Source organism: Cebus imitator, unplaced genomic scaffold (genome assembly GCF_001604975.1).
Source record: "Cebus imitator isolate Cc_AM_T3 unplaced genomic scaffold, Cebus_imitator-1.0 Scaffold323, whole genome shotgun sequence".
Classification (NCBI taxonomy): Eukaryota; Metazoa; Chordata; class Mammalia; order Primates; family Cebidae; genus Cebus; species Cebus imitator.
Genome location: NW_016107638.1, coordinates 764334 through 792085, shown reverse-complemented (window position 1 = coordinate 792085; position 27752 = coordinate 764334). Strand labels below are relative to the sequence as shown.

Genomic DNA, 27752 nt, shown 5'->3' with positions numbered 1-27752 from the left:
AAAAAAAAAAAAAAAAAAAAAAAAAAACATCGGCCTTGCCTGAGAGTCTACGTGGTGGGAATTGCACACAGTGTTTCTTCTCTGTACTTTTCTAAGAAAAAATGCTCTCTCAAATTAAAAACCACAGTCAGAACATTGCATTCCTGGGATTACCACCCTCTCACTATTATCCTGCCACTAACTGCCTGGGCTAGGCCATAAAAAAGGAAGCACAGGGTTTGCAGAGAGGCAGGAGCGGGACGCGTGGGAAGGGAGTCACACGTCTACACAGCTCCTCAGTTCCAAGCAAGGAGCCAGGTCCTCAGGTGGCTGTCACCGCACCCGCACCCGCGCTGCGGAGGTAGGGAGAAGTGCAGGTTGAAGAGGCAGAAGCTGAGCCAACATGTCCCAAAAGGTATGCTGTGGCGTGTCTCTTGGGATTCACCATTTATAGCAAAACGCATAGTGGCTTCCATCCAAACCTCATCTGAAAGTCTGCACTTCCTGAGCTGTAAGTTGTTAGAGCAAGCGGTAGAGATCACGAACTAGAGATATATCCAGCCTCCTCCTCAGCTTCTAAATATGAACTCTGCCCCGCTGCTAGAGCCTGGCCTTTGATTGAAGTCAGAAATAAAGCAAAATGTCTCAAGGCTGCAATAGTCCAAGTCACCACAACCACCAGATCACACCCTTTAAACACAGCTTGCCCCGGCCGTGAGCCTGAGGTGTAGAAAGTATTCCTTCAAATTTAATTTCTGTAAACAGTCTCAGTTTCAATCCTGTGAGAAGCCTGAGCCGAGCACTCAGCCACAGACCTGCCTTTTATATGTTTTATACTCTGCCTTTTATCTGCTCAGATACATGAACGCTTACCACTGTGTTACAGTTGCCTGCAATATGCAGTAAGTCACATCCTGCACAGGTGTGTAGCCCAGAAGCAATGTGCTGGACCACACAGCCGAGGCAGGCAGTGGCCCCCCCAGCTAGGTTTGCGCAGGGGCACTGCAGTGCTCCCATGACGAGACCACCGACACGCATTTCTCAGAACTTACCCCACGTTCAGGACACAGGACGGGGAAGGCATACGTTAAAACTTGAAAAGATCCACACTATCCTAATATCACAGATGCTTCTGGGAGTGAGGGGTGGGTAGGTGCTGAAAGAGTCCCGTTAAACGTTTCCTGATGTCTCCTCTCGGGGGAGAAAGGCTCTATCCGTGACCACATCTGCTCAGATCACAATTTAACAGGCTGATTAAGATCATATTTAATAGACGGTGCCTCCATTTGGTAGGTTTCCTCAAATTTGCCACACAGCACCCCGGCTAATCATGGCTTCTTGTGCACGCGTGTGTTTCTCACAGGGTTTCTGCCATGTCTCCACACCCAGGACCACATTTCCACACACTCAGTGGGAACACGCTGCTTATTCACGGTGCTTTGATCATCTCCTGCGAGTTTCTCTGGGACGGGCATGAAAACACCGCCTCCTTAAGACATCCTCACCAGGGGCTGTTTCTCCACATTCAGCCCGAGAGGGAGTCAGACACAAACCTGACTCCCCAGCAGGCAGGAGCTCGCATGGGTCAGAAACCACTGGGGGTGCTCGGTGAGGGGAGCCCCGGGAAACTACTCATTCCACCAGGTTCAAGTTCCATCTTCTCCTCTCCACTTTTCTCTCTAGGCTGTCCAAGCAGAAGCATCAATTTTTACAGCTGCTTAGGCTCTGCGTTGAGTGAAAGCGTCAGGAAGAAAAGCCAGGACTCCACCGAAAGGGGCGCTCCCAGAGGATGTGGGAATGTGTGGGGGTCAGGGGCTTGAGGGGCCAGGTGCAGAAGGCAGGGGTTCCCCGGTCAGCCCAAGTTCAACCTGGGAACTTGCCACTGAAGTAAATATGCTCAAAATGTTGATTTTTCCCCTTGATTTACTCAAAGAATCAACATCCCAGGAGCGTGCTTCCAATTGTGCCATGTCTGACCCCTCGGCTCCTGCCTGGGAACCAGGGCAGGGAAAGAAAATTGTGGAAAGAGCTTCTAGAAAACGCTTTGGTTTCTTTTGTGAATAAAACTGACAGAAGAGCAGAAGATCAAACACCGCATGTTCTCACTCATAGGCGGGTGCTGAACAATGAGAACACATGGACACAGGGAGGGGAGCACTACACACTGGGGTCAGTTGGGGGGAGATAGGGGAGGGACGGTGGGGGGTGGGGAGCTGGGGAGAGATAGCAAGGGGAGAGATGCCAGAGGTAGGTGATGGGGAGGAAGGCAGCAAATCACACTGCCATGTGTGTACCTATGCAACAATCTTGCATGTTCTTCACATGTACCCCAAAACCTAAAATGCAATAAAATGGGAAAAAAAAAAGAAATAAAACTGTAATCACACACACACACACACAAAAAAGAATAAAACAACACCGAATACAAAGGGAAACTAAGACACTCAAGAAAAGAGGGTACTGGGCAGGAAGGCCAACGGCACCAGCGCAGAGGGTCGAGGGAGCTTCCCCCATGCACAGCCCACTGGCACTGCACAGCCTCCTGGCTACACTGGTTTCTCTGGGTATTTCAGGAAAGTTGCAAGTTCTCAGGGTCAAAGAGACCTTCTGTCCAGGCTATGCATCCCTCCTGCAGGTCTGACCGCCCACCCTCGTGTCTCTACTGGGGGTTGGGAGGTCAGTGTCAGCTTCCCAGGGATGAAGAGGTTTCCGCAGGCCAGGAGCAGTTGGGGTAGGACCCTTCTCCTGGGGGGAAGTGGGCAGTGAGGAGAAGCATCTCCGCCGGAAAGGGAAGGCTCAGGCCCTGTGGGGATGGAGCACTGCCCAGGCCACTCCTCTTTGGGACTGTGGTTTGTTTTGTACGATTTTATTGTGTACCACATGATGTTCTGACATATATGTACACTGTGGAACGGTTAAATCTAGTTAATTAAGTGCATTACCTCACAGTTATTTTGTGGTGAGAGCACTTAACAGTCACTCCCTTAACATGTTTTACCAATAATCACCATTAATTATGTTCACCTCACAATACAAATGATCCCCTGAAATGCACCCTCCCATCTAACGGCAATTACACAGCCTTTAACCAGCATCTCCCCACGCCTCTCAGCCTCTGGCAACCGCCATTCCACTCTCTACTTCCACGACATCAACTTTTTAGCTGCCACGTATGAATGAGACCATGGAGTATGTCTTTCTGTGCCGGACTTATGACCTAACAGAGCATCCTCCAGGTTCATTCATGTTGTCAGAAAACAGTATGGAGGTTCCCTTCCTCAAAAAATTATAAATGGAACGAGTATGAGCCCACTATGCCACTGGCATCGACCCAGAGGGCATGAACTCGGCCTGTCGCGAAGCTGTCTGCACCCCCACATTTACCCAGCACCATTCCCACTGGCCAAGATGTGGAATCAACCCAAGTGTCCATCGACGGGTGAATGGGTCAAGAAAATTGTTCTCTATACAACGGAATGTTGTTCCACCATCAAAAAGAACGAAATCCTGACACCGGTGTTAGCAGGGCTCTTGATCAACCCTCCTTGGTGATATGATCGGAGGGACTCTGACCCACCCAGGGGAGAACTCGCTGGGCCTGGGTCACTTTCTTCTGTTGGATGGATCGGGGGTAGTTAGTCAGGGTTCCCTGAAGAAACGGGACAGGATAGACACACATGAAGAGACTTCTTTTGGGAGTTGCCTTGTGGGATTACAGAGGCCAGTAAGTCCCATGATCTGCTGTCTGCCGTCGGGAGAGCCAGGAAAGCCAACGGTGGGAATTCAGCCTGAAACTGTAGGCTTGAGAACTGGAGGCGCTGACGTTATCACTCCCAGCCCAAGGCTGCGGGTGAGACAACTGGGGGGGGGGGGGTTCAGTGCTGTAGCGGGGCTGGTGCGAGGCCTGGAGTCCAGAGGTCCGAGGCCCAGGAGCTCCAGCATCTGCAGGCGGGACAGACAGAAGTCCCAGCTCCAGAAGCAGCAAGTTCACCTTTCCTCTGACTTTCGTTCTGCGGGGGCCCTTGATGGGTCGGAGGATGCCCCCACACATTTGTGACGATTCCTTACTCAGTCCACTGATCCAAATGCTCACCTCCTCCAGAAACGCCCTCAGGGACCCCCAAAAATAGCGTCTGACCAGCTCTCTGGGCACCCCTCAACCCAGTCAAGCAGGCACAAAGTCAACCCTCATGGGGCAAGTGGAAGCCTGCTCCTCCCCCTGCCTCCCGTTCTGGGGCCTCCCGCAAGGGCAGCCTCCAGGGTCCTCTGTTCATGGAGTCTCACTCCATCTCCAGGGCCGACGGCTGTGCCTTGAAGGGAGAGCTTCCGCCATCTGTGTGGCCCAGAAGTCAGGTGATTTTAAAGCCTTTCCGTGCTTCAGTAATACTTAATAGATTTAATATACACTTATCTCTGATCAACACAAAAGGGTAAAAACTAGGTAATGTGTCCTAGCAATGTATATGAGATTAACAAACATTTTGTGACTCATAAAACTAGTTTTAAGGCTTTAAATTTGCTGTCACCTCCCCCCAATAACACTCACAATGTCTCAGAAACTCGTGTCCACTGGAGGCTGTTGCACCCAGTGAGCCCCAGCCTTCGAGTTCCCTCATTTCTAAAGTCTAACAGGGTCAGCTCACAGGTCGCTTCACCCTGGAGAGTCTTATCCAACACCTCATTTCACAGAGGAGGCCTCGAAAGGGCCGGGGGAAGGCGTGTTGAGCCTCTAGGCACACCGCCCACCGGGGGCAGAGCCTGAACTCAGCCTCAGGCCACTAACGTGGACTCCAGCCTCTGGGCAACACCACCAACACCAAGGGATGTGGAGCCGCCAGGCTCACCTGGACGCAGACCCTGGCGCCTCATTCTGGGCTTAGACCCCATGGGGTGAAGCAAGGCACACAGCCTACAGGACTGAGCTGGGATCTGTCACTCGCAGTATAAAGAGGCCAGGTGGGTAAAACGGCTTCTCCTTTCCCTCCACCTTCCCCCAAGTCCAGAACCTCCCAGGTAACCCCTGATGATGACCCAGGCTCCATCTAGTCTCCAGTCCCCCGTCACTGCCACCTGCACCCATCCACTTAGACACTGGGTTACCCCACTCACGAGCTGTTTCTCCCTGGCCTTCCTTGGTATACATTTTCCAAACCACCCTCCCCCGCCCCCGCCAGCAAGGATGACTAGGTGACATTTTTGACCACGCGTGTGTCCTTAGGAAAATCACATCTGTCAGAATCCAGGACAAAGCGAAGGCCATGCCTTGTGAGTACTGAGGGTACGGGATGGAGGGAGAGTTGGCAGCTGCACTGGTGGGCTGCAGGGGCCAGCAAGGCAGGGGACACTGCCCCCAGCGACTCGCAGCTGTCTGAGCTGTGACTACCCCGCCTGAGGGCCAGTGTGCAACCTCAGATACCCCTGCTGCAATCCCCAGGCTCCTGTTGCAACCCCGTGGGCCACGCCACCTGGAAGCCACAGGGCAAGGGAACCCGAGTGAGGAAGTCCAGCGCACCCGGCCCCCACCCCGCAGGTGGAGTGCGGCACAGAAGAAGGTAGAGGGTGGATCTGGAAGGCAAGCAGGGAAGGCCCAGCATCGAGTTCTTCCTTTCCTCAGGAAAGGCTCAGTCTCATAGGCCGGGAACGGTGGCTCATGCCTATAATCCCAGCACTTTGGGAGGCTGAGGTGATCACAAGGTCAGGAGTTCAAGACCAACCTGGCCAAGATAGTGAAACCCCGTCTCTACTAAAAATACAAAAATTAGCCAGGTGTGGTGGCAGACACCTGTAAACCCAGCTACTTGGGAGGCTGAGGCAGGAGAATCACTTGAACCTGGGAGGCAGAGGTTGCAGTGAGCAGAGGTTACACCACTGCACTCCAGCCTGGGCAAAAGAGTGAGACTGTGTCTCAAAAAAAAAAAGACTCAGTCTCAGTAAGAGACAGCCCTTGTCTACCTTTCCCATTCTTCCTGTTGGGATGCAGGTACGATTCCAGGAGGTGCCACAGCCACCACAGGACCCCAACGACTGCAGACAGGGAGGGAGGCGGGGTCCTTCCAGCCCTCGGACCACCCCTGCCATGGTGGCCTCTGACTTCCTGCATGAGAAAAGCCAGCCGGTCTCTGCAGGGCCGTGTCAGCGGGTTCCATGGTTACCTGCAGCTGAACACAGTCCCGCCTGATACAGAGGGCTGGCCTATACTTTATGCTTCCGTAGCACTTGAGACTTAGTAACACAGTTGCACGTACACTATCTGACTGGAAGCAGAAGAAATCAATGCCACGGTTCCCATTCCTTAAAGAGCACAAGAAAGAAACAAGTTACTCATGGCCAGGGACTAGCGTGTGTTGGGGCAGCACCCACAGGAATCAGCGAAAACCAAGTGATTAATTACCAACCTTGCGCTCAGCCTCTCTCATCCTTGGAAGACGGTCAGTGAGCAACATAAACAGACAACATTCCCTACACCCTAACAACGCAACACTCCTCACGTGTTAGATGGAAAAAAACTGAAGAGTGGTGGTCACAGCCAGCGCTGGGGTGGGAGGAAAAAGGAATAGGACCCTCCATACAGAAACAGTGGGAATGCCGACTCCCGGAGTCTTTCTGAGGGGCAATCTCTCAGAGACATAATTAAAAAACGTATACACAAATTTTGACCCAGAGAGTCCCAGGAATGGATTCCATAAAATAAAAAACATAAGAATGTATGCATGAAGATCTTTAGCATAGCACTGACGAGGCAAAGAAAAAAGGGTAAATCCTGAAGGTCTGCAAAGGAACGTCTTTTAACTGTGGTCAAATAAAACTGGTGTATCCGTGCCATGGACTACAATGAACCAATTCAGAATCACAAGCTAGAATTCTACGTGATGACACATTTTTGAGTAAAAAAAATCAAATGTGTATATACAAGATACGCACATTTGATATGTATTTTATAAAATGTTTTATAAAATATTTTATATACATATGTTTGATAACGTTTGTATCTCGCTCTGTTCAGATGTGTAGGTATGAAATGGGACACCTTGGACAGCTCATTTACCTGGCAGGAAACGTGCAGGGGTGTGTTTATATGTGTATGCATATAAATACACATGTATATTTTATAGACATATACACACATGTATATGAGAGGGGGTGACGCATGTATATGTCTATAAAATATACATGTGTACGTATACATGGTACATATACATATATACACATACATATATAGATTCTTTTTTGAGACTGAGTCTGGGTCTCCCAGGCTGGAGTGCAGTGGCACCATCTCGGCTCACTGCAACCTCCACCTCCTGGGTTCAAGCAATTCTCCCACCTCAGCCTCCGGAGTAGCCGGGATTACAAGCAAGTGCTACCACACCCAGCTAATTTTTGTATTTTTAGTAGAGACGGATTTTCGCCATGTTGGCCAGGCTGGTCTTAAACTCCTGACCTCAAGTGATCCGCCCGCCTCAGGCTCCCAAAGTGCTGGGATTACAGGCATGAGCCACCATGCCTGACCCAGATTCTCACGGTAATAAACCAACAAACCCCCCAAGGCCTAGCTATGGGGATACAGGTGCTCGTCTTTGATTATAGACAGGGAAAAAGGGGTGGAGGGACATACATTGCTTACCTAGGCCATGGAACGCAACACTGCGTAAGAATTAGGAGAGGAGAATTAGGAAAACCAATGCCCGATCAGTGTAAGCAGCACCGTTTTCCACGAGGAGTGACAGGCATCTCCCTGCGGTGGTGGGCACTGGTTTCAAGCCTCTGCCATCACACTTGGAAGCCCCAGCACCCACCCAGACAAGCTACCTGGAGAAGTCCCCACGTGCCCCTTAGATGGCTCCCTGACCCTCCTGCTCCGGGAGGGGACGTGGTCCAGACAACATCGTTTGCTTCTCACCTTTGGCAGGCACCGTTCTCCCCGCCTGGCAGGAGGGCGAAGCAGCTGGATACACACATACACACCAGCCTTTTGAATTCTGCATGCTGCGGCTCTGTGTCCAAGAGCAAGGACGTCTCCTGTTACAGATCACAACATTCCGTCTGCACGCTTCCCACCAGACGAATGGGAAGCTGTTCACGGTGTCCCCTTTCATCCCTAGACATCTGAAGAGGACCAGACACATGCAACGTCTGTGTCTGGTTCCCCGCTCTCCTCTCCTTTCTGTACCCCAGCTGTTCTCCCCCCATGCCTCTCTCTTCCTCCCTTGTGTGGCTCACTTCTCCTCCTCCTCCTCTCTTTTATCCTCTCTCCTTCCTTACTTCCACCTTCCCCATTTTTCTTCTCTGGCTCTTGCCATTTTCAGAAGGGCTCCTGGCTCAGGCCAGTGCAGAATCACCTGAGCAACTACCACAGTTGGGAATCACTTCTCGAGAGCTTGTTGATTTCTCCTCAAACCTGTCTACAAGGCAAGATTATTTTTAAACCCACTTGAGACCTAAGGAAACTGAGGCATAGAAAAAGCTGCTGAACCCATCAGCCATGTCTACTGAGCACCCAGATGTGCAGGACACCATCCTCGGAAGCAATGCATGGGAGAGAAGTTAAGGGATCTTCCCAAGCCAAAGCCTTCCCAGCTCATCAAGGTAGAGCCCAGGGATGGCAGGAAGACACAAAAGTCCCGAGACCCAGTCAGCGCGGTGCTCGGGAGTCTCTCCCAGTGACAGGCAAGCTCCTTCTACATCTCCATGTAGCAGCCAGCAAAGAGCTTGGCTGGGCACAAGCAGGACCACAGGAAAGAGAAGAAACAGGGTGACTTTAGTTTCCAGCACAGAGGCCTGGGGAGCTCTGCCAGAGACCTGAGCAGAAAGGAAAGGTTTTAGAGGACTAATTGTGTGGGCTGTGGGACCCACAACATGGGCCTTGGTGTCAGCTGCCGACCTGAAGTTGGGGTGCTGGGGCCCCATCCTCTGCAGAGCCCCCCATGTCCCACTGATGAGAGGCTCACCCCATCTCTAATTTTTTAGACACCCCAGCCTCACATCTCCTGTTCTGAGAGCTTCCTGTGGGCCAGGCCTGGTGCCGAGACCCTACCAGTCTCTTCTGCGTTTCACTGTCACCAACAAACACCCCCCACCCTCCATAGTGCTGTCACCTCCATCCAGCACACAAGGACGTGAAGGCTCAGGGAAATGAAGCCCAGGCCACACCCTGCTGCTGAGAGCTGCCCAGGTCCATCCGCTTCCAGATGGCACCATCCCTGCCCTCTGCCTCTTGCTGACATTTCCTTTCCCTCCTCACTGGAAGGAGTGAGTCACCAGCTCTCCTCACCAGACCGCATTTTTTTCCTAGCACACATTGCCCTGGGGCGCCCACTGGGGGTTCAGTAAATGCTCTGGCCCACAGGCTCCAGGCCAGTTACAGCTCCCCCAGAAATGACACGTAGGTTTCCCCTGACCCGCCTTCATTACTGCTAGAGGCTGCTTAGCAGGAAGTATTGAGAAGGGCTTGGAGGCCTTTCCTTTAGCAAAGATGGGCTGGTCCTCGTTTTGGCTGAAGCTTCAGAAAGTAACCGAGAGGGACTTGGTTACTTGGTTAGATCCGAGTGTCCATGATTGGATCCTCAGCAGCCCAGCACCTCCAGCCCTTGAAGGTCCACAGATGCACCCCAGTTCTGAATCCACAGAGCCACGTGAATCCCAGTCACTTTGGCAGAACAGGAATTGCTCAGTTGTCTGGGCTACGTGGGGATCTTGTCCAGTCTTTGGAAAACTTTGATTGTATCAGCTGATTTTCAGATTACCAGGTATCTTTAGAACTCAAAGATACTTAGAAAAATCTAACTTGGCCGGTTGTGGTGGCTCCCACCTGTAATCCCAGCACCTTGGGAGGCTGAGGCAGGAGGATCACTTGAGCCCAAGAGTTTGAGACCATCTGGGGCAAAATAGCAAGACCTCATCTTCACCAAAAAAGAAAAAAAAAGAAAGAAAGAAAGAAAGGGGAAAGGGAAAGAAAGAAAATCTAACTCTCCTAAGAGTCACAGATCCCCAAAGCAATTTTTCAAATGAAGAGTGAACAACGTTCTCCAGTCCCCTCGACAGCAGTTTGCTTGCCTATAGCTATGCATCCATGCCCGGCTAATATGAACGTTCTATCTAAATAATCATTCCTGCCTCATATGATCAGCACTCAAGGCTTTCCTCCAATTACATTCACTCCTGGTTTGATCAAGCCAACACAAAAAGCTCTTCCCAGAGAACGTCAGATTAGAATGTTACACGTGTTCATGATCCTTTTTTAAAGACAACACGCAGTGGATATAGTGCAGGATCTTCATCTCTCTCCGTGGGCCCGGGTCCGAGGAGCCCCACAGCGGAATCCTCCTGCCCTTTCCTTTTGGTACAGACCAAAGGATCAGGTTCCCTGGGGTCTCAGGTTTCCCGCCCTCCCGGAAACGTTGCGGTGTTCAGCAGGTGGAGGATGGCATTTGCCGCATCCAGGGGCCTGCGCAGCCGCCTTTCTGGGGAGTGCTCTGGGCTCCCAGGAGCTGTGGCTCTTCCTGCTGCACAGCCACGCCTGAACAAGCATCCTGAAGGCAGGTGGGAGACTCCTCAGGAAGAGATTCAGGCAAAGTGCCTTCCCTAAAAGTGCCTAGACGGAAATATCTTTATAGCTTTGTAACGTAAATAATCTTAAAGTCAAAATTTCAGCAACATAAAGCAATGTAAATGGGAGACTGCACATGAAAAGGATGAAGAGATTTTAGCTGCACCCAGCTGTACAAGGGTCTGGCTAATAGTGCAAGCCTCAGCCCAGCTAGAGAGAGGAAAGGAGGGAAGAAAGGATGGAGGGTGGAAGGGAGGATAGATATTTGGGCCTCTACCCAGACTTTCATCACACAGGGGTCTTTATCCAAAAGCCAGAAGTGAGTTAACAGCTTTATTGCCAATGGACTTTCTACGTTAAACACACACACACCCCTACCTTACTCTGTAGCAAGCAACCTTCAAATTATGGCACCAAATAGGCAAAACTGAAGAAATACATTTTCCTATTATGTTAGTATTTGTTCATTCACTTCTTTATTCAACCATCCAATTATTTATTCAACAAACTTCTGCACTTACTATTTTCAGAGCAGCTTTGTGGGCACTGGGAATGCTGAGTGAGCAAAGGTGAAATCCCTTCCCCAGTGAAGTGCACATTCCAGTGGATCACACAGACCCAAACACACACGAGTACAGGGTGGCAGGTGTGTGCGAGACAGTCATTGCAGCTTTAATTCCCTCATCTCTTCCAGGGCTGAAATAATTACGCTCTTTACTAATCATATTATTGATTCTTTTTTACTCCTTGGCAAACTGGCGCTTCAAATTCAAAGATATCCAAAACTTCCCAGTTTAGAGTGGAGACTATGCATGTAAGTTACCCATGCTAAATCAAGTAGTGAATCTGGAAAGCTCCCATTCTGTATGGGGGTCTGGGAGATGTTCACACAAACCAGGAAATGCACAAGCACTTACTGTTTCCACGGTGAGTGATTAGCGTGGATCTCTAATCTAGCACGGCCTGTCGGCCTGTCGTCAAGGGGACTGCACAGACACCACGGCCCCAGGTTAAAGAGGAAGCTCCAGCTGTGCTCACGGTCCCTTATCAACCTCCTGTCCTAACCAAAGCCCTTCTGTTTGCACTGGGAGCTGGAGCCGGCTCTCTGCTGATGTCTATCAGCAGCAAATGCCTGCATTGCCTGGTAACTCTTGGAGACCGCACAGGCCCACGGTGGACAGCTGGTCAACGTGCCTAAAGGGACAGTGGCTGAATTGTGTCAGCAAAGAGGTGGCCCTGCAGACAGCCTGCTGTCCTTCGTGCTTTGCACCAGGGAGAACACGGAGGGCCAACATGGAGCAGGCGTGCAGCGCTGGGCCGAAATCTGCCCACCGATATGTGCTGTGCAGACCTGACTTGATGTAGAGAAGCAGGCTCCTGGACACCCTGTGGCAACGGTTGCTAAGGGCCTCCAAAGCAGGGGCTCAGCCTTCTGGCCAGAGTTTCCGGGCTCTGCTTTGGAAGTGGTCTGCCGAGGACAGATACAGTGCCTCACCCTCCCCAGCCAAGGGATGGGCACAAGACCCAAGGGGTGCCAGTTAAACAATCAGTCCCTCAAATTTAAATCTTGAGCAGAGGGACCCAAGGAAAACAAAAGAACCAGCAGCCGCGGCACATCCCCTGGCGGGTCATCCAGCAGCCCTCCTCCTCCCTGACGCCTGCTCCCAATCCCTGATGCTTCATGGCCTCACCACGGGTCCTTCCAGCAAATCCCATTCCCCTCCAGGTGGCCAGCATCAGGTTCAGCTGCCTGCAACCAGAGACCTGGAGTTGGTTTCCCCCGGCCGCTGTGACAAGGTACGACAAACCAGGAGGCTTGAACAGACGTGCACAGCCCCGCAGTCCCAGGGGCCACACGGCCACGCCCGGGGTGTCGGTGGGGCTGGTTCCTGAGGCTCTGCCCATGCCTCTCCTGGCTTCTGTGCTTGCTGGTATTCTTGGCATGCCGTGGCTCCTAGAAGCATCACCCCAGTCCCCGCCAGTGTTCTCTGCATCCAAACACTCCTCTCTGTGAGGACACCAGTCATAGCAGATTAAGGCCTACCCTAGTGACTTTAAGTTGGCCACCTCTATAAAGACCTTGTCTCCAAAGCATTCTGAGGGGCTGGACCTCCAACATCCTTTTTGTGGGAAATGCTTCTCAACCTGTAACAGTCTGTTAGATATGGTAAACCCCAAGTTTCCCTTCAAAGAATCAGTATGTCAGTGTGTTCTGCTCCCTTATTCTTTAGTTCTGCATTTTACAGTGTAACTTCCTTGTAGTTTCAGTAAACAGCCTTTTCCACCAGTTCTAATCAGCAGCTCACATCTGTTCCCCTGGTCACCTGCTCCGGTCACCTGCTCCCGTCACCTGCCCTGGTCACCTGCTTTGACCTGAGTCACCTCTGGTCACCTGTTCTGACCTGTCCTGCAACTGTCCTTCCCACCAAACTACCCTCCCTGCCACTCTGGCTCCTACTCCTGCTCTTTAAAATAGCCAGTCGGAACCAGCTCAGACTGTGCGGTCCAACCCTAGCCAATCAGGGAACGACACAGCAGTCAGGGTTACCTGTTTCAGGAATAAGAACCCCTCCCTGCCCTCGTCCAGGCATGCACTCACCATTGCTCCATCTGTGAGCCGCACCCTTCTGTAGATGTAAATTGCCTTGCTGAGGAAATTCATATTCAAGTGCTACTTCCTTTGCAGCACCGAAAATTCACATATAACAAGCCCTACCTCTACGTGACCTGCAGTCGACCACTCCACCCAGCAGTGGTGAGCAGCTGGGAACCTGCAGACGTGGACTCCAGGCTGTGGCACCTGCGTGGCTGGGAGGTCTGTGGGCGGCCCTTGGCATCATTGTTAGCCATGGGCAGGTGAACAGCCTGCCTTGAGATCTGTCTGGATGGGAAGGCCTGAAAACATGCACGCACCTCTGTAAGGACGCAGAGGTCATCCCTTAGTGAGGGTGCGTTCATTTTTTATACCAGCCCCCTGGGAGTTTTCCCCCTACATGGAAAGTAACCTTAGGTGAGCTGGAAACCCTTGAGTTCAGTCGCCAGGCTCGGGAGATGGGTCTTCTGAAAGGTGAGGGTTAGGGTGAAGGACAACAGGTGGATCCTTCCACGAGAGAAAAGCGGGGTGCCCAAGCCATGGTCACACACAGCCTGCTGGCTTTTTGGGCGTCATTGTAGATATGGTAATACAATGCAGAAACAGCGCCAGGCCTGTGAGCTCTAAGTACACAATTATGGGACGCTGATTAAAGACTGACACCAACACCGAGGAAAAAATGGAGATTCCCAAAACACCAGCGGAGTTCCCGGATTCAGGCATTCCTGAAGCTAGAATCGCCTCTCTCTCCAATTACACCAGTCAGTAACTCCCATTTTCGCTGAGGCTAGTTTGAGCTGTCTCATCTGAAATCTGAACCACAACACACATAATATAACACAGGGCATAGCAAGCCCCCAGGCCTCTCTGAACGTGCAGCTCTATCTCTGTCCTGCACAACAAAAGGAGAAAGTAAATGATGTTCCAGGGCCCGAGTTTGCAAGAGACAGGAGTGAAATGGACGATAGGGAGACCTGGGCGCCACAGCTAGAACTGTGACGGTTTCCTCACCATTTCCAAAGCTCTTCCAAATACATTTGTCCTCTCCCCTTTCACTGCCCTCTCGGGTAAACCTGGAGCCATCACAGAACCAGGTGGTACCGAGGCCTGCAGCACACGCACTTCCCGACAGGCCCAGGGCAGCGCTCGGGCCTCATCTGACCGTAACTGGCACTGGGACTTCAACACCAACAGAGCCCACTCCATGTCGACTTGTCTACTTTAAAAAATAAAACAGAACAAAATGAAACAAACAAAATGGAATTGAAAACACATAATTGCTTTAGTCAGGAAGAGTAATGACATTAAGACCCATTTGAACCAGACATTTCCGCACAAATAACATTAGGTCGAGACAGTTAGTCTTGGGGTTCTGGCCAAAAATGAGCCCTGAGAACTTGCAGGCCTTCCTGTTTCAGGTTCCGTCCTGGGTAACGGCACGACCTGTGGCTCACTGGGGCAGCCCTGAGGCCCCCACAAGGCTGAAGGGAGGCTCCGGTAACTGGGATTCCCCAAACATCACAAGTTTTGCCGACTCTGTGCCACCTATTAACTGACCCTCATTCTTCGAATGAGTTTGTGTGTTTTACATACATAATTATATTGAAAAAGGAAACTATATATGACTAACAAAACTACTGGTAATTCACTAGTTATTTTACATAGAGATAAATTTGCCAGTTATTCGCTAATTGTATATATAATTCACCAGTATTTTATATATACATAATATATACTTTATAATAGAGATGGAGTCTCACTTGGTTGCCCAGGCTGGTCCCAAACTCCTGGACTCAAGCAATCCTCCCACCTCCGCGTCCCACAGTGCTGGGATTACAGGAATGATCCACCACCTGGCCGACTTGTTACATTTTTCCTAATAATTGTATTTTTTCTAATGAATACATGACCGTAGCTAGCTAGGGTCTGCTGATTGTTTTTGTCTATTTTATTGCCTGTACAACACTCTTGGAAATATCAGGTCAGTTGGCAGATTTAGGCAATGCCTCCACTAGGCTGATAGTCACAAAATTCTCCACAAAGGCAAAGACGACAACATTTCTCTCTCTGAGCCTGCCCAGAGAATCTCTGTCCCCAGAGCATGGCACGGAGTAAACGGTTCTTGCCTACCAAGCCCCGGAGGCAGGAACAAGAGGACTCATCTAACGGGGAAAGAACAGATGGTGCGGGCCAAGGTCCAGGGATACTGGTGGCGCCACTTCCTTTTAGTATCAGTGGTTTCTTGTCTCAACAAATATTTGCCAAGCACCTGTAGTGTACAAAGTCAGGTTGTTGGACTATATACACACATACACAGACGTATATAAAACTAAGGTAAATTGACTACTAAGTAACTATTGAACACTGAGGTAATTCCATAATGCATTATTGAATTTTAAAAGCAGATTATGAGCACATACACATACTCCCTTTTACCTTTTCATACATATTTCAACACATATACAAATAGAAGCACTTTTTAAATTTTACTTTAAGTTCTGGGATACATGTGCAGAATGTGCAGGTTTGTTACATAGGTATACACATGCCATGGTGGTTTGCTGCACCTACCAGCCCATCATCTAGGTTTTAAGTCCCACATGCTTTAGGTATTTGCCCTAATGCTCCCCCTCCCCTTGCCCCCAACCTCCAAAATAGAAGCACATCTGCACAGATTCTAGAGGAATGTACACGGGTAGCATGTGCAAATGCATTCCCTGCGGTAGTGCTGATAATAATTAGGCATGGTGAGGAGACAGTTAACTGTTGTCATCTATGTGCGCATCTACATACAGCACAACTGTTCATCAACAGCAGCAAGTGCCTTCAGTGGGCATGAGCTGCCACCCACAACCCCTTAGCCCTCAACTCCATGCACGCCAAGCTGGTTACCACCAACACCTGCATTTCTGTGCCTGGGGGCTCAGCCTAGCTGAGACCCAAACCTGCCTACATGCAGGGCAAGCAAGACATGCTGGAGCCTCCATGTACCTGCAAGGCCACCTCAGCCAAATGGAGAGCACTGGTGGATAAATACCCCAGCTCCCTCATCCCACGAGCAAATAATCCCACGGCATACACCACAAAGTCTCCAGAGGTTCTACAGCAGGACTGAGCCCCCATCGCCCACAGTGGCAACTGGCTGGATAACACATACCCATTACTCACTTCCTGTCCTTCCCTGTCTCACTTCTACACTCCCCTCCCAAAATTTCCTGGGGTCACCTCCCTGTGAAGCCACTTTTGCTAGAATCCTTACCTTGGGCTTGCTCTGGGAGCGCCCACGCCAAGACACTCGGTATAGCTACACTGCTGGGTGATGCACAGCTATTTACAAAGCTGAGGTCGGGTTCCAGCGTCCTCACAGGAAGTAACAGGCAACGGTCTCTAAGAAATGTTCTGGAAATGGAAAATACTAATCTGCAGAAAAGTACCGTTTTCTTTAAAGCACATAGAAAATTATAGGATGGAGTTTCACGTATGTTTGTATACATCGGGAAGGACCAAACTGAAGACAGTGGTTAGCTTGGAAGAAGAGTCAAGACACATGAGATTTTACAAATTAAATATATAAATTTAGTACCTAAGTAATGAAAATTAAAAGTTGCAGAGGAGGTTATATGTGTACTTGGCCATGCACACGTAGAATTGTGTACAACATCCACTTCTGTCTATGCACCTGCATCTATTTTACATGAAGATGTATTTGTGTGTATATTTGTGTATGCGTGGGGAAAGGTCTGAGAATTCTGAAAAGAAACACCAAACTCTTAATAACGATTCTCCATGGAAATTAGGAACAGGAAATATTTATGGGGAGACATGAATGTTTTACTTTATACATCTCTGAGAGATGTGACTTTTTCAGTGAGCATCTAATGCCCTTCAAATCTGACAAGGTAAAATAATTTTTTCTTCTACTGTACTGATTTAATTCACTTTTATAAGGATTATATTTGGGTTTCTTTGAGACAGTCTTGCTCTGTTGCCCAGAATGGGGTGCAGTGGCTCTATCTCAGCTCGCTGCAACCTCCGCCTCCCTGGTTCAAGCAATTCTCCTGCCTCAGCCTCCTGAGTAGTTGGGATTACAAGCACATGCCACCACATCCAGCTAAGTTTTGTATTTTTAGTAGCAACAGGGTTTGACCATGTTGGCCAGGCTGGTCTCAAATTCCTGACCTCATGATCTGCCAGCCTCAACCTCCCAAAGTGCTTGGATTATAGGCGTGAGCCACCACGCTGGCTGTTATATTTGGGTTTCTTAAATTGATACATAATAGATGGACGTATTATTTGGGGTGCATGTGATATTTTGATACACATGTATAATGTGTAAAGATCACATCAGGGTAACTGGGATATCTGTCACCTTAATCTTTTTTATACTAGGCATGTTCAAATTATTCTCTTGTAGCAATTTTGAAATGAGCATAACTTTAAAGCTGCTCACAGATACTTACAACCCCTATGAAAGTTGATGGTGATACAATTGATCCTACTCGGCTCTGTGAATAAGCATCTTAATATGTTTCGCTGAGACGCTGAGGCCTGTCTGGAGGGACAGAAACAACAGCGCTGTTGAGAATGCTCGCTGTGGATTTAGACCGGAAGTGCTGCCTTTGGAGAGGTCACAACTCTAACACTGAGGTGTGCTTAGGCTGGGGTGACTCACAGAGAGCCTCCTCTTCCAAGTCAAACGTGCAGTCCACCTCAGGCCACCAACTAGACCTACTCCTTCAAACAGTCATGAGGACCTATTTTCTAATTGCTCTCCCTTCATGGTGAAATACTTCAAAGATTCCATTCCCTTCTAGAGTGAGAACAAGAGCTAAATTTAAATGCAAAAACTTAATGATGCATCTGCAATTCCAGGCAGCCGACAATCCGTCAAAAAAAGACCAGCTCATTCTAAATACAGGAAAGCCTCACACGCACGCAGCACTCCATGCCGTAGCTTCCAACCCCAGAATGACCAAACTTTAAAAACATCAAAAAAGTAATTAGCCCTCAAAATAATCTGCTTGTGATCTCTAGGAGAACAGACTGGCTTCTGTCTCCCATAGGCCAAGTATAATAAATGCACTGGAAAAAAATTACAAATAATAACCCACACCACTCAGTTGAAACACACTCTTTGAAAGTGTTGTTAATGACACAATTTGTCTTTTTAGGGCATACAGATAAACACATTGTCATAAACGATATTCATTGAAGAAACAATAATGAAAACTAAAGGGTTTTGAAATATTTTCCAGGAATGTTCCCCACCTCCCAGGACACTGCCGTTACTCATTAAGTGATGATTAGTGACTTTACTGTCATGAGAAATGATTATCAAGCACGTATCCTACGCTGGAAAGTTAAGCTTCACATCACACCCTTTCTGCCTTCTACGGAAAATGAATGCATCCAGCATCACCACCACCATGCTTATTGAGATCTGAGACTCAGACTCATTTGCTATCAAAGGCAATGCCAAGCCCAAGCAGGGGCACCAAAGGTCTGGCTGGTTCACCTTCTGCTGCGCGATCAAATGCAGGTGGAGCGGTCACCGCCACCAGGGCCTGGCCAGCCATTCCGGGACTGAAAACCTTTGGTAACAGAAAGCAGCTGTTGTTCTTACCACCCAAGATTGTCTGACGATCACACAGTGAACTACTGCCCTGAGTTAGATCACACCTCTACACATGAGACCTCAAACCAAACATTTCACAAGGAATGAAGAAGCCAGTCCAGGTTTCTTTCCTGAACCCTGAACCTGGCCACTGAACTGCGGATTTTTCCATGTATTTACGTGTCAGTTGGACTCAGAACTGGGCTTCAGTGCAAACCTGAATGTGGATCTCCCCTCACTTCTGCTCTGTTGTTCTCATCTTAGGAAACCGTCCTCCCCTTCTGCCACGTTGCCCATGCCAAAACTACGAAGGCCGTGTTTGTCACCCCCTCACACTCCCTCCCACCCAATCTATCACAACGGCCAGCAGGTCCTGACCTCCCCAGTGACCCTCACGTCCACTACCATCGTTCTGCCAGTCAACTGGGCTCTACAGTCACTGCCTAATCCTCTTTGCTACCAAGCTTACCTCCACCTCCCTTCAGCACTGGGAGTGATCTTATTAAAATAAAAATGAGAGGTCACTCTCCAGCTAAAATCAATCACTACTCTCCGGCCATTGTTCTTAAGATTTAGAATCCACCCCCTAGCAGAGCCTGCCCTAAGCTCCTGAATGAACTGCCCTGTCCACCTGTCCCCATCTGTGCTCCAGACACCCAGATTTTCATGCATCAAGTTATTTATTGCCTCGGGGCCTTTGCACAGCTGTTCCCCATGATGTGCCTCTCTCTGTGAGGGTAGAGACCACACCTGCTCTGTTTACCACTCTGCCCTCTTAACTCGCGGACGGACGGTTGGCACTCGATAAATATGCCTTGAATGAATCAGCAAGCTGTGAAAGAACAGACACAACCCCAACGGACGCAGAGGAAGGCTGCTTCAGAGAAAAGAAGGCATGACTTACCACAGAGTTTCTCTGCTGAGTTCCTGGTCTCAGGACACAAAGTGGGAAATTTCCCCAGGGGCCTCCCAAAGCTTGGGACTGAGCGAATGTGGCCTCAGCACCTGCAGGCTTCAGGTGTGGAGGGTCATTTCCAAGCTGCAGGAAGAAGCAGACACAATCTTCTGTCACCAAGAATGACTTGCAAGTTGGCTTTTCTGTCTCCCCCACCTTCCTTGATGCCTAAGAGGGAAGGAGAGGCAGGAATTCTGCTACCATTTTCCAGTTCAGAACACTCAGGGCTGAGTGAGGGGCACATTTGAAACTGAACTCATGGTCCTCCCTGCCTGAGATTTTTCTTTCCCTTCAACCAAATGTCCTGGTATAGAATAATGCAAAAATACACAGCCATTGACACAAAGCTTTCATGACGCCCTGAGTAGACATTCAAGTTCCTGAATTTGCCAGGAGAAAGGCCCTTATGGCTAATGACCCAGGTTAGACAGAAGAGAGAGACAGAACCGAGGACACAAGTCAGCATCAGGGCACGCACTGCACGTACCCTTAACTATCAAGACGTGACCGATGCCCAGCTGATGGCAGAAAGTTATTATAGATCAAACTGATTAATAAAAACCAATATAAAAACCAACAGGCATGCTACACATAGTCAACTCTTGGGGAATTCCCATCTTGGCCACGAAATATGCAAAACCAAAAATTCCTGTATATCAGCAGACCTTCATGTTGACATACACAATCAAAATATCAGAAATTCCTTTACTTCTGTTCTGTTTAAAAGAGTTATTAACCTGCTCAGAATCGCCAAATAAGAAGATAAATTAACTTAGGTTTGATCAAAAAGCTTGCAGTATCCTGTGTCCATATGAACCAGCAGGGGTAAAAGGAAGGAGGTTTTATCCTAGAACTTGGAGCTGAAAAACCACCTGCATGGCCAAAATTCAACGTATTTCAATTTAGCAAACATTTTCTGAGCACCTGCAAAGTTCCCGACAGCTGTCAGGCCCAAGTATGAGTAAGATCAAGGCCTCCCAGGACACTCTGTCTGACAGGGAAGAACAGAGCAGGCATGTATAATGTTAGTTCAAGCTAGAATTTCATAGGATTTAAAATTTTGTGCAAGGGATCTCTGAGAGAAAGACATCTAGGAAGGAGTCTGAAGTTTATTTTCTAGAGCTGTTTAATGAGGGAACCCAGGACTCAGAGGTAGTGGGTAGCGGTCATAACAGTCAAGTGCTATTACATCGGAAACAGAAATTAGGCAGTCTTCCTGCAGATGCCCCTCCCCAGACCCAATGCATTAGGCATGTAGGTGGATGATACCCCATACCGCCTTCAAACCAGGCAGGAAACTGGAAATGTTTTGGTAGAAAACTACAACCCAAGAGCAAAGACCATGCCTTAGGAGTTTCTAGAACAAAACAATCGCCCCTCACAGACACCCTGGAGTGAGCTCACCACGGACCTCCCCCAACCAGTCAAGGCTGTGCTCCAAACCCAGTTAACCAAGGCGTACAGCTTCATTTAAAAAACCTCTAATGTGGAAGAGTAAAAGAGAGATCATGCAGGCAACCAAAACAAGTATCTTCAGAAAGCACATAAAGGTTAACAAGAAGCTACAAAGACCAACAAAGGACAAAAAGAACTCTTGCGAATGAAAACGAGAGTTGCTGAAATAAAAAATTTTAATGGCAGATTTGGATGACAAAGAAATCTCCCAAAGTGCTAGAAAATATTAAAGAAAAAAGGAAACTATCGATCCAGGAGGTCTAACTTTTACCAATAAGCTTTTCAGAAGAGAAAATAGTAACAATTTGCTGGCTGATACCCAGCCAATTACAGAAAGAGTTATTATAGGTCAAATTAATTAATAAAAATTCATATAAAAACCAACAAGCATGCTACACACAGCAAACTCTTGGAGAATTCCCATCTGGGCCACGAAATATTTAAAAACAAAAATTCCTGTGTATCAGTAGACCTTCATGTTGACATAAACAATCAAAATATCAGAAACTCCTTTACTTCTGTTTTGTTAGAGTTTTTAAACTGCCCAGAGTCATAGATGAGAAATTGAAAATTGTCAGGAAAACAGAAGAATATGTTCCAGATTAAAGGATCTCATGAGTGCTCTGCAAGATAGATGAAAACAGACCTACAGCAGAGAGTACCATGAGATTCCAGAAGGTGAATGATAAGGAGGAGGCCCCAAATACTTCCCATAACAATTAGAAGGGAGAGGTAGAATTTTGAAAAGGAAAAGAATGGGTTAGGGCATTAGACTTCTCAGCAGCAATCTTGGAAGCCAACAGAATGTCTTTAAAATTCTGGTTCACTGGGTTGCAGTGGCTCATGCTTGTAATCCCAGCAATTTGGGAGGCCAAGGCAGGCGGATCACGAGGTCAGGAGTTTGAGACCAGCCTGGCCAACATGGTGAAACCCCATCTGTACTAAAAATACAAAAATTAGCCAAGTGTGCTGGCATGCACCTGTAATTCCAGCTACTCAGGAGGCTGAGGCAGGAGAATCACTGGAACTCGGGAGGTGGAGGTTGCGGTGAGCCGAGATCACGCCATTGCACTCCAGCCTGGGCAACAAGAGCAAAACTCCATCTCAAAAAAAACAAACAACAACAAAACAAAAACCAACAACTTCTGATCGACTACTATCTCCAACTTAAGATTCTATACCCAAACAAGCTGTCAATCAAGTGTGAAGACAGAGGACAGCGATTTCCAGACATGCAAAGACTCATAAAATGTACCTCCACGGTGTGTTCCTTCTTGGGAAATAACTGGAAGATGTGCTGCAGAAAAACAAGTGGGAAAAAAGATAAAAGGCAAAGCCACAGAATCGCAGAAACAACAAATCCTACCCTAAACAGGGATAGAGAAAAATTCCAAGGTGACAGCTGAGCCTTAGCTCTCCAGAGCAATCAGTTTGAAATAAGAAGACAAAGGGCTTTAGAAATAAAAACTCTGGAGAAAACAGAGACTCAAGAAAAGCTTTTGATATTAGAAAGAACTGGAGAAGAGTTTTTAAGATGTGGATTGCAAATGGCACAATTGAAAATCAGGCTATTAATAACTCCAGGAAAGCTAAAAAGCCATACAATGAAGGAAATGTAATCACAGTCACTAATTGGTGCTACCATTAACAATACACACACAATAACAATGTGACGACTAATTATTTACTTAAATAAAGTAGCAGTTTATGTGTATAGGTTTGGGGAGGGAATCTAAGGCTAAATCTTCAGCTATCACAGAGCTTCTGAACCTCAGCAGAGTGAGGTTTGGGGCCAGATAATTCTTCCTCGTGCAGGCTGTCCTGTGCACTATGGGGCACTGAGCGGCATCCCTGCCAGTAGCAAGCAGAGGCCAGTAGCACACACTTTTCCCTGAATCATGACAAACAGAAGTGTCTCCCAACACCAGCCCTGAAGGGCAAAACTGCCCACTCCAAGCCCTTTGAGAACCACTTGTCCACCATCCCAGAAAGTGCTGCTAATATTTTTGACTTAGGAAAATTGGCAAGTCAAAAAAAAAGTCACAGTACAGGCAATTTTTAGTATTAGGAGCTTCAAGAGGAAAACCACTAGAAATACTGAAAGCTGGTGAGGGACTGCGTAAAGAAAGAATAGACAGCAGGAGATTTTTTTTCATATATCTTTATGCACTTGAGTTTCAAATTATATTCATGCACTTTCAAGTTAAAAAAAAACTGTTGGAGCACAAAAGAAAGCATGCTGTCTAGTTTGGAAACTCACTGAAGTCTTCCTCTATGAATCTGTCTCAAAGGAGACCTTACACTGTCACATTACCTTGATATGCTTATGTGTTTTCCTTAAACTACAAGAAACAAACAGCTATCACATAAAAACATTTCAAAAAGTCTATACATCTCCTAAAATCATCTGATGCACCAGGGGTCCACCTGCTTCACTGTGGAATGATTTCAGTAAATAATGAAAGGCACAGAGACGTTTCTAACCACGATCAGGTGGGCTGGAGGCAAACGAATCAACGCGGAGACCTCCAGTGAGATCCCTGCAGGCAGAGGCACTGGTCATCATGCCTCCCCTCCTAATGCAACCACCCGAGTCCTTACCTCTGCCAACACACATCCCATTCTGCACCTCTGAGGAATCACGTTCTCTCAGAGAAATTGTTAAGAATAACATGAATAAACAAGATTACAGAAGTCATGATAATCTGCAAGTTATGTCCATTTTTTTCTAGTTCTATTAAAGAAGAAAAAATTTTAGGTGGGGCAATGATTCCTGGCTTCTAAGCGCATGTAGTGAACATCGGAATCCTCGGCACAGAGTAGGTAAGCCCACGCTTTCCCCCCTCATCTTCCCGGGCTCCGGGGATGCGCTTTTCTAACCACCTTTGCTCCAGACCCCTCCTGCGCTAGGCTCGCCCTGCTCAATCGTTAAAGAGCCTAACAGGCTCTAATATCTCACAGGGCTGACTGGAGAGCTTGCTAATGGTTATAGGACACGAAAAACTACTCCATATGGTTACCTGTGAAGTATGATGATGATTAATTCAAAAGTGGTCCAGCAAGATAAAGGCTTTGTGGGGCTGTGCATAACCAACCCTAATGAGCCCAAGTAAAATTGAGTACAGAGCTCAAAGACCACTTTACACAAAGTTTTAATTAACAGAGCCATTTAGGCAAAGAGGAAAACAAAAACAATGATTAATTGATGTACGTTTTACTGCCGCCATCAAATGCCAGGCAACATAAAACACCGGCCACCTGCTCTGCCCCATAAACATCTTCATCACGGAGCACAGAATCATGCCTTCCGCCACAAGGGAAGAGCTAGTTCTTGCTGTTTAATGTTAGGCATAGATGCAGTTCATTTCACCTGTTTACTGCAAGGTTCTCGCTATATAGAAGAAATTAAAAAGGAAACCCTGGGTCTTAAGCCAGAGTGAGCACCCTCACATCTCTACCATATATGATCTCAACTAACAGCAGACTTACACCAAATTAACTACTGCGATTACATCCATTGTCTGATTATATTCATTATCTAAAGGATGTTCAACTTCGTGTCATCCTTTGAGCTCAAAGAACTGAAACTGCTGTACAAAAATCAAATACATCCTCGGAGTTTCCACCTGAGGTTTCACACCTTTGAATATGTGCTGTTTCTAATGCTAGTTCTGTGATGCTCACACTGGCAAAACCAACCTGTTCCCACCAGAACCGTGATGTCCGAGGGGGGAAAGCTGGAGGGACAAGTAAGGGAACACCCAGCCTCAGGCAGGTTAAACCCACTGCCTTTCCCCCTGAGCCACATCCTGTCCACAACTTACCCAAAACTGACCCCCGGGACTAAAGGTCCTTTCTAGCCTGAAACAGGGCCTGAGGACAGACTTGGAACGAAATACCAACAGGGTACTAACAGCAATTTGAGCTGCAATTAAGACCCAAAGGTTTAGAAACAGGCCCCCGGGGCTGGAAATGCCTCTTCCCAGCTCAGTCCAGAGAACAGCCCTCGCTCTCCAGCCAGCAGCCTAGGAGGTGGTGCATTTCCCGTCTGTGTCTAAGCTACATCTCATTAACCCACTGGGCTCTTTCCCCAGCCCCAAAAGCAGGTACTTACAAGGCACCAGAGATCCGTGGTCTAGTGGACCAGACAGACAGGTCCAGGCCTCCCCGCCAGCCCCGCTTCCCGTCCGCGTGAACGCCAGCCTCTCCAAGCCTCAGATGTTTGTGCTCCGCACCAAGCTGGAAGGCTATTTACTTATTCATGGGCTGCCCAAGCCGGCCAGGAACTGCTTTGTGTCAGCTGAATAGGATGGTAATTCAACCTGCAAATGGGAGCGGTTGGCACACAGCACGCCTGTCATAATGAGTCACAGGGGGGACAAGTGCCGGGCGTTCTGAGCCTCTGGAACCTGTGCTTTCACAATGAGCAGTGTCACAAGACACTACCTTCCTTTCCTCAGTTGCTCTCTTCCCCCCGAATCTCCCCACCTCACATCAACTCTCCTGGAGACACATGACACAGAATTACATATCCTTGGGAGCAGAGACGGGGAGGCAGGCGGGAAATGCCACCTGTTCTCTCGAGCTGTATCCACGGAGAGAAGAGACAGAAGCGTTGGGAAGGAATGTGAAACCAGAAACGCGGAGTGAGGACGCCGGAGGAAAAGCTCACCTGCACCAGGAGTGCTTGGGTTTGAGGTTTTCTACCCCTATCTCACCCAGTCCTCATCGGAGCCCTCGCAGCTCGGGTAATCCGCCTGCTTCAGCTTCCCATCGATCAGCTGAGGCAGGTTCACAACCACACATCTCCGGCTCGGGGTCTGTGAGCCCTGCTCCACCTCACACCACAAGCCATGTATTGCCTTTGGTCCGGCAAGTAACAGCATCCAGTCCGAAGAGACCTGCCTCTCTTTAAAGAGGACTTTTTTAAAAACAGGGTCTCACTCTGTCACCCGGGCTGGAGTGTAATGACTTGATCTCAGCTCACTGCAGCCTCGACATCCCAGCCTCACGCTATCCTCCCACCTCAGCCTCCCAGGTAGCTGAGGCTACAGGTGCTCACCACCAGGCCTGGGTAATTAAAAAGACATTTTTTTTTTGTAGGGATGGGATCTCACTATGTCACCAAGTTGATCTTGAACTCCTGAGCTCAAGTAATCCACCCTCTTCAGCTTCTCAAAGTGCTGGGCTGGCAGCTGTGAGCCACCAAACCCAGCTGACTCTACCTGTAAACGAATCATCTTCTGTTTCCAATTACAACAGGGTCTCCAGCACATTAATAAAGTCACAGAATCCAAAGCACAAAAAAATAAGCTAAGATTCAGAGATGAGAAGCCCCCAGCCAAGGGACAGAGCCCGGCTCCCCCGCCCCAGGGCACCAGCGGGCCGGGCCCATCCCCTCTGCGCTCTCATCCTGCTGCTCGTGCCTGTGCTGATGTTTCTTGAGAAGTAAGGACCCGGCTTTCACCAGATTGCTTTGTTCCAGCCTCAAGCAGCCCAGCCGTCCATGTTCTCCACACTCAGCATGGCTGATGGTTACGACTGCAGAAAAGCCAGGCAGGCCAATGCCTGGACCTACCTCTGTCCCCATCAGACGGTCAGGAGGGGAGGGACCTGCTTATCACATTCTAAGCACCCAGGAGAGCATCCGGCCAAGAAGCGACTGAAACACATGTTGAGATGCCAAATGAAGTCTTCCACCTCTCTGCCACCCTCCCATATGTAGCAGTGAGGATAGGCTGGACTACGCCGTGGTTGTGAATAATCCCCAGATTACAGCAGAACCAGCTGGAGATTGGCAGATGTATTTATCTGATTTACCAGCTTGTTGTGTGCAGGTGCCAGGACCCCAGCCTCGCTTCTTGCCAGCTGAATAACCTTGAACGCTCCTTAGACCTCACTGAGCCTCAGTTGACTCAGCTGTGAAGTAGGTAGCACAATATCCCCTGATCCAAGGGCTTGCTGAATGGACTAGGTAAGGTAATAACCACACAGGTCTTAGCACAGTGTTGAGTATGTGCCAGATACTCACATACTGAAGAAATGAACGGATGTGGGAATGAGTGAATGCTAAACCGTCGGCCATCTCCATGACATGAGCCCAGCAAGGCAGGAATGTTAGCCTGGCGTTACTGCGAGTTTGGGTGTAGAGTCAGCACTGCAGAGAGCACTGCTGAGCCATGAGGAGAAACCAAGTCCTGACAGAATTACTGGAGCCCCTGGATCAAGCTGTAACTGAAGCTAGACACCTACACCAGGGTTTTTCAGTGTGTTTCAATATCTTCTCTTTTTGGGTTAAGTCCGTGTAATTAGGTTTTCTGCCACCTTTTAGTAAAAACCAAACCCAAACTAACACACACCTGGTAATGCCTTAGGGAGGGCATCTTATAGCCTTGTTCTGGGTGCAGAAAAGCAGAGAGTCATGACAAATGTGTACGCCATTGCTTGCTCAGCACCATCACTGGCTCCAGGTTGCATTCGAATGTCAAAATAGGAATGTGTTCACGGTAGTATCTACAGAAAATCCCACACTCCACAGCCGCTGGACCTCAAATCATACACTCCGCAGCCGCTGGACCTCAAACCCCACACTCCACAGCCCCTGGACCTCAAA

At 48.6% G+C, this 27752-nt stretch overlaps 1 protein-coding gene across 1 annotated transcript in view; it reads right to left on the bottom strand.

Annotated features, from left to right (window-relative positions):
- RIMBP2 (RIMS binding protein 2) overlaps positions 1-27752 on the bottom strand; it is a 333192-nt gene that overhangs the window by 224333 nt on the left and 81107 nt on the right. The window contains exon 2 of the mRNA XM_037729912.1: positions 19634-19768. The gene's annotated coding sequence lies outside the window, so the exon portion shown is untranslated. The remainder of the gene's footprint in view (positions 1-19633; positions 19769-27752) is intronic.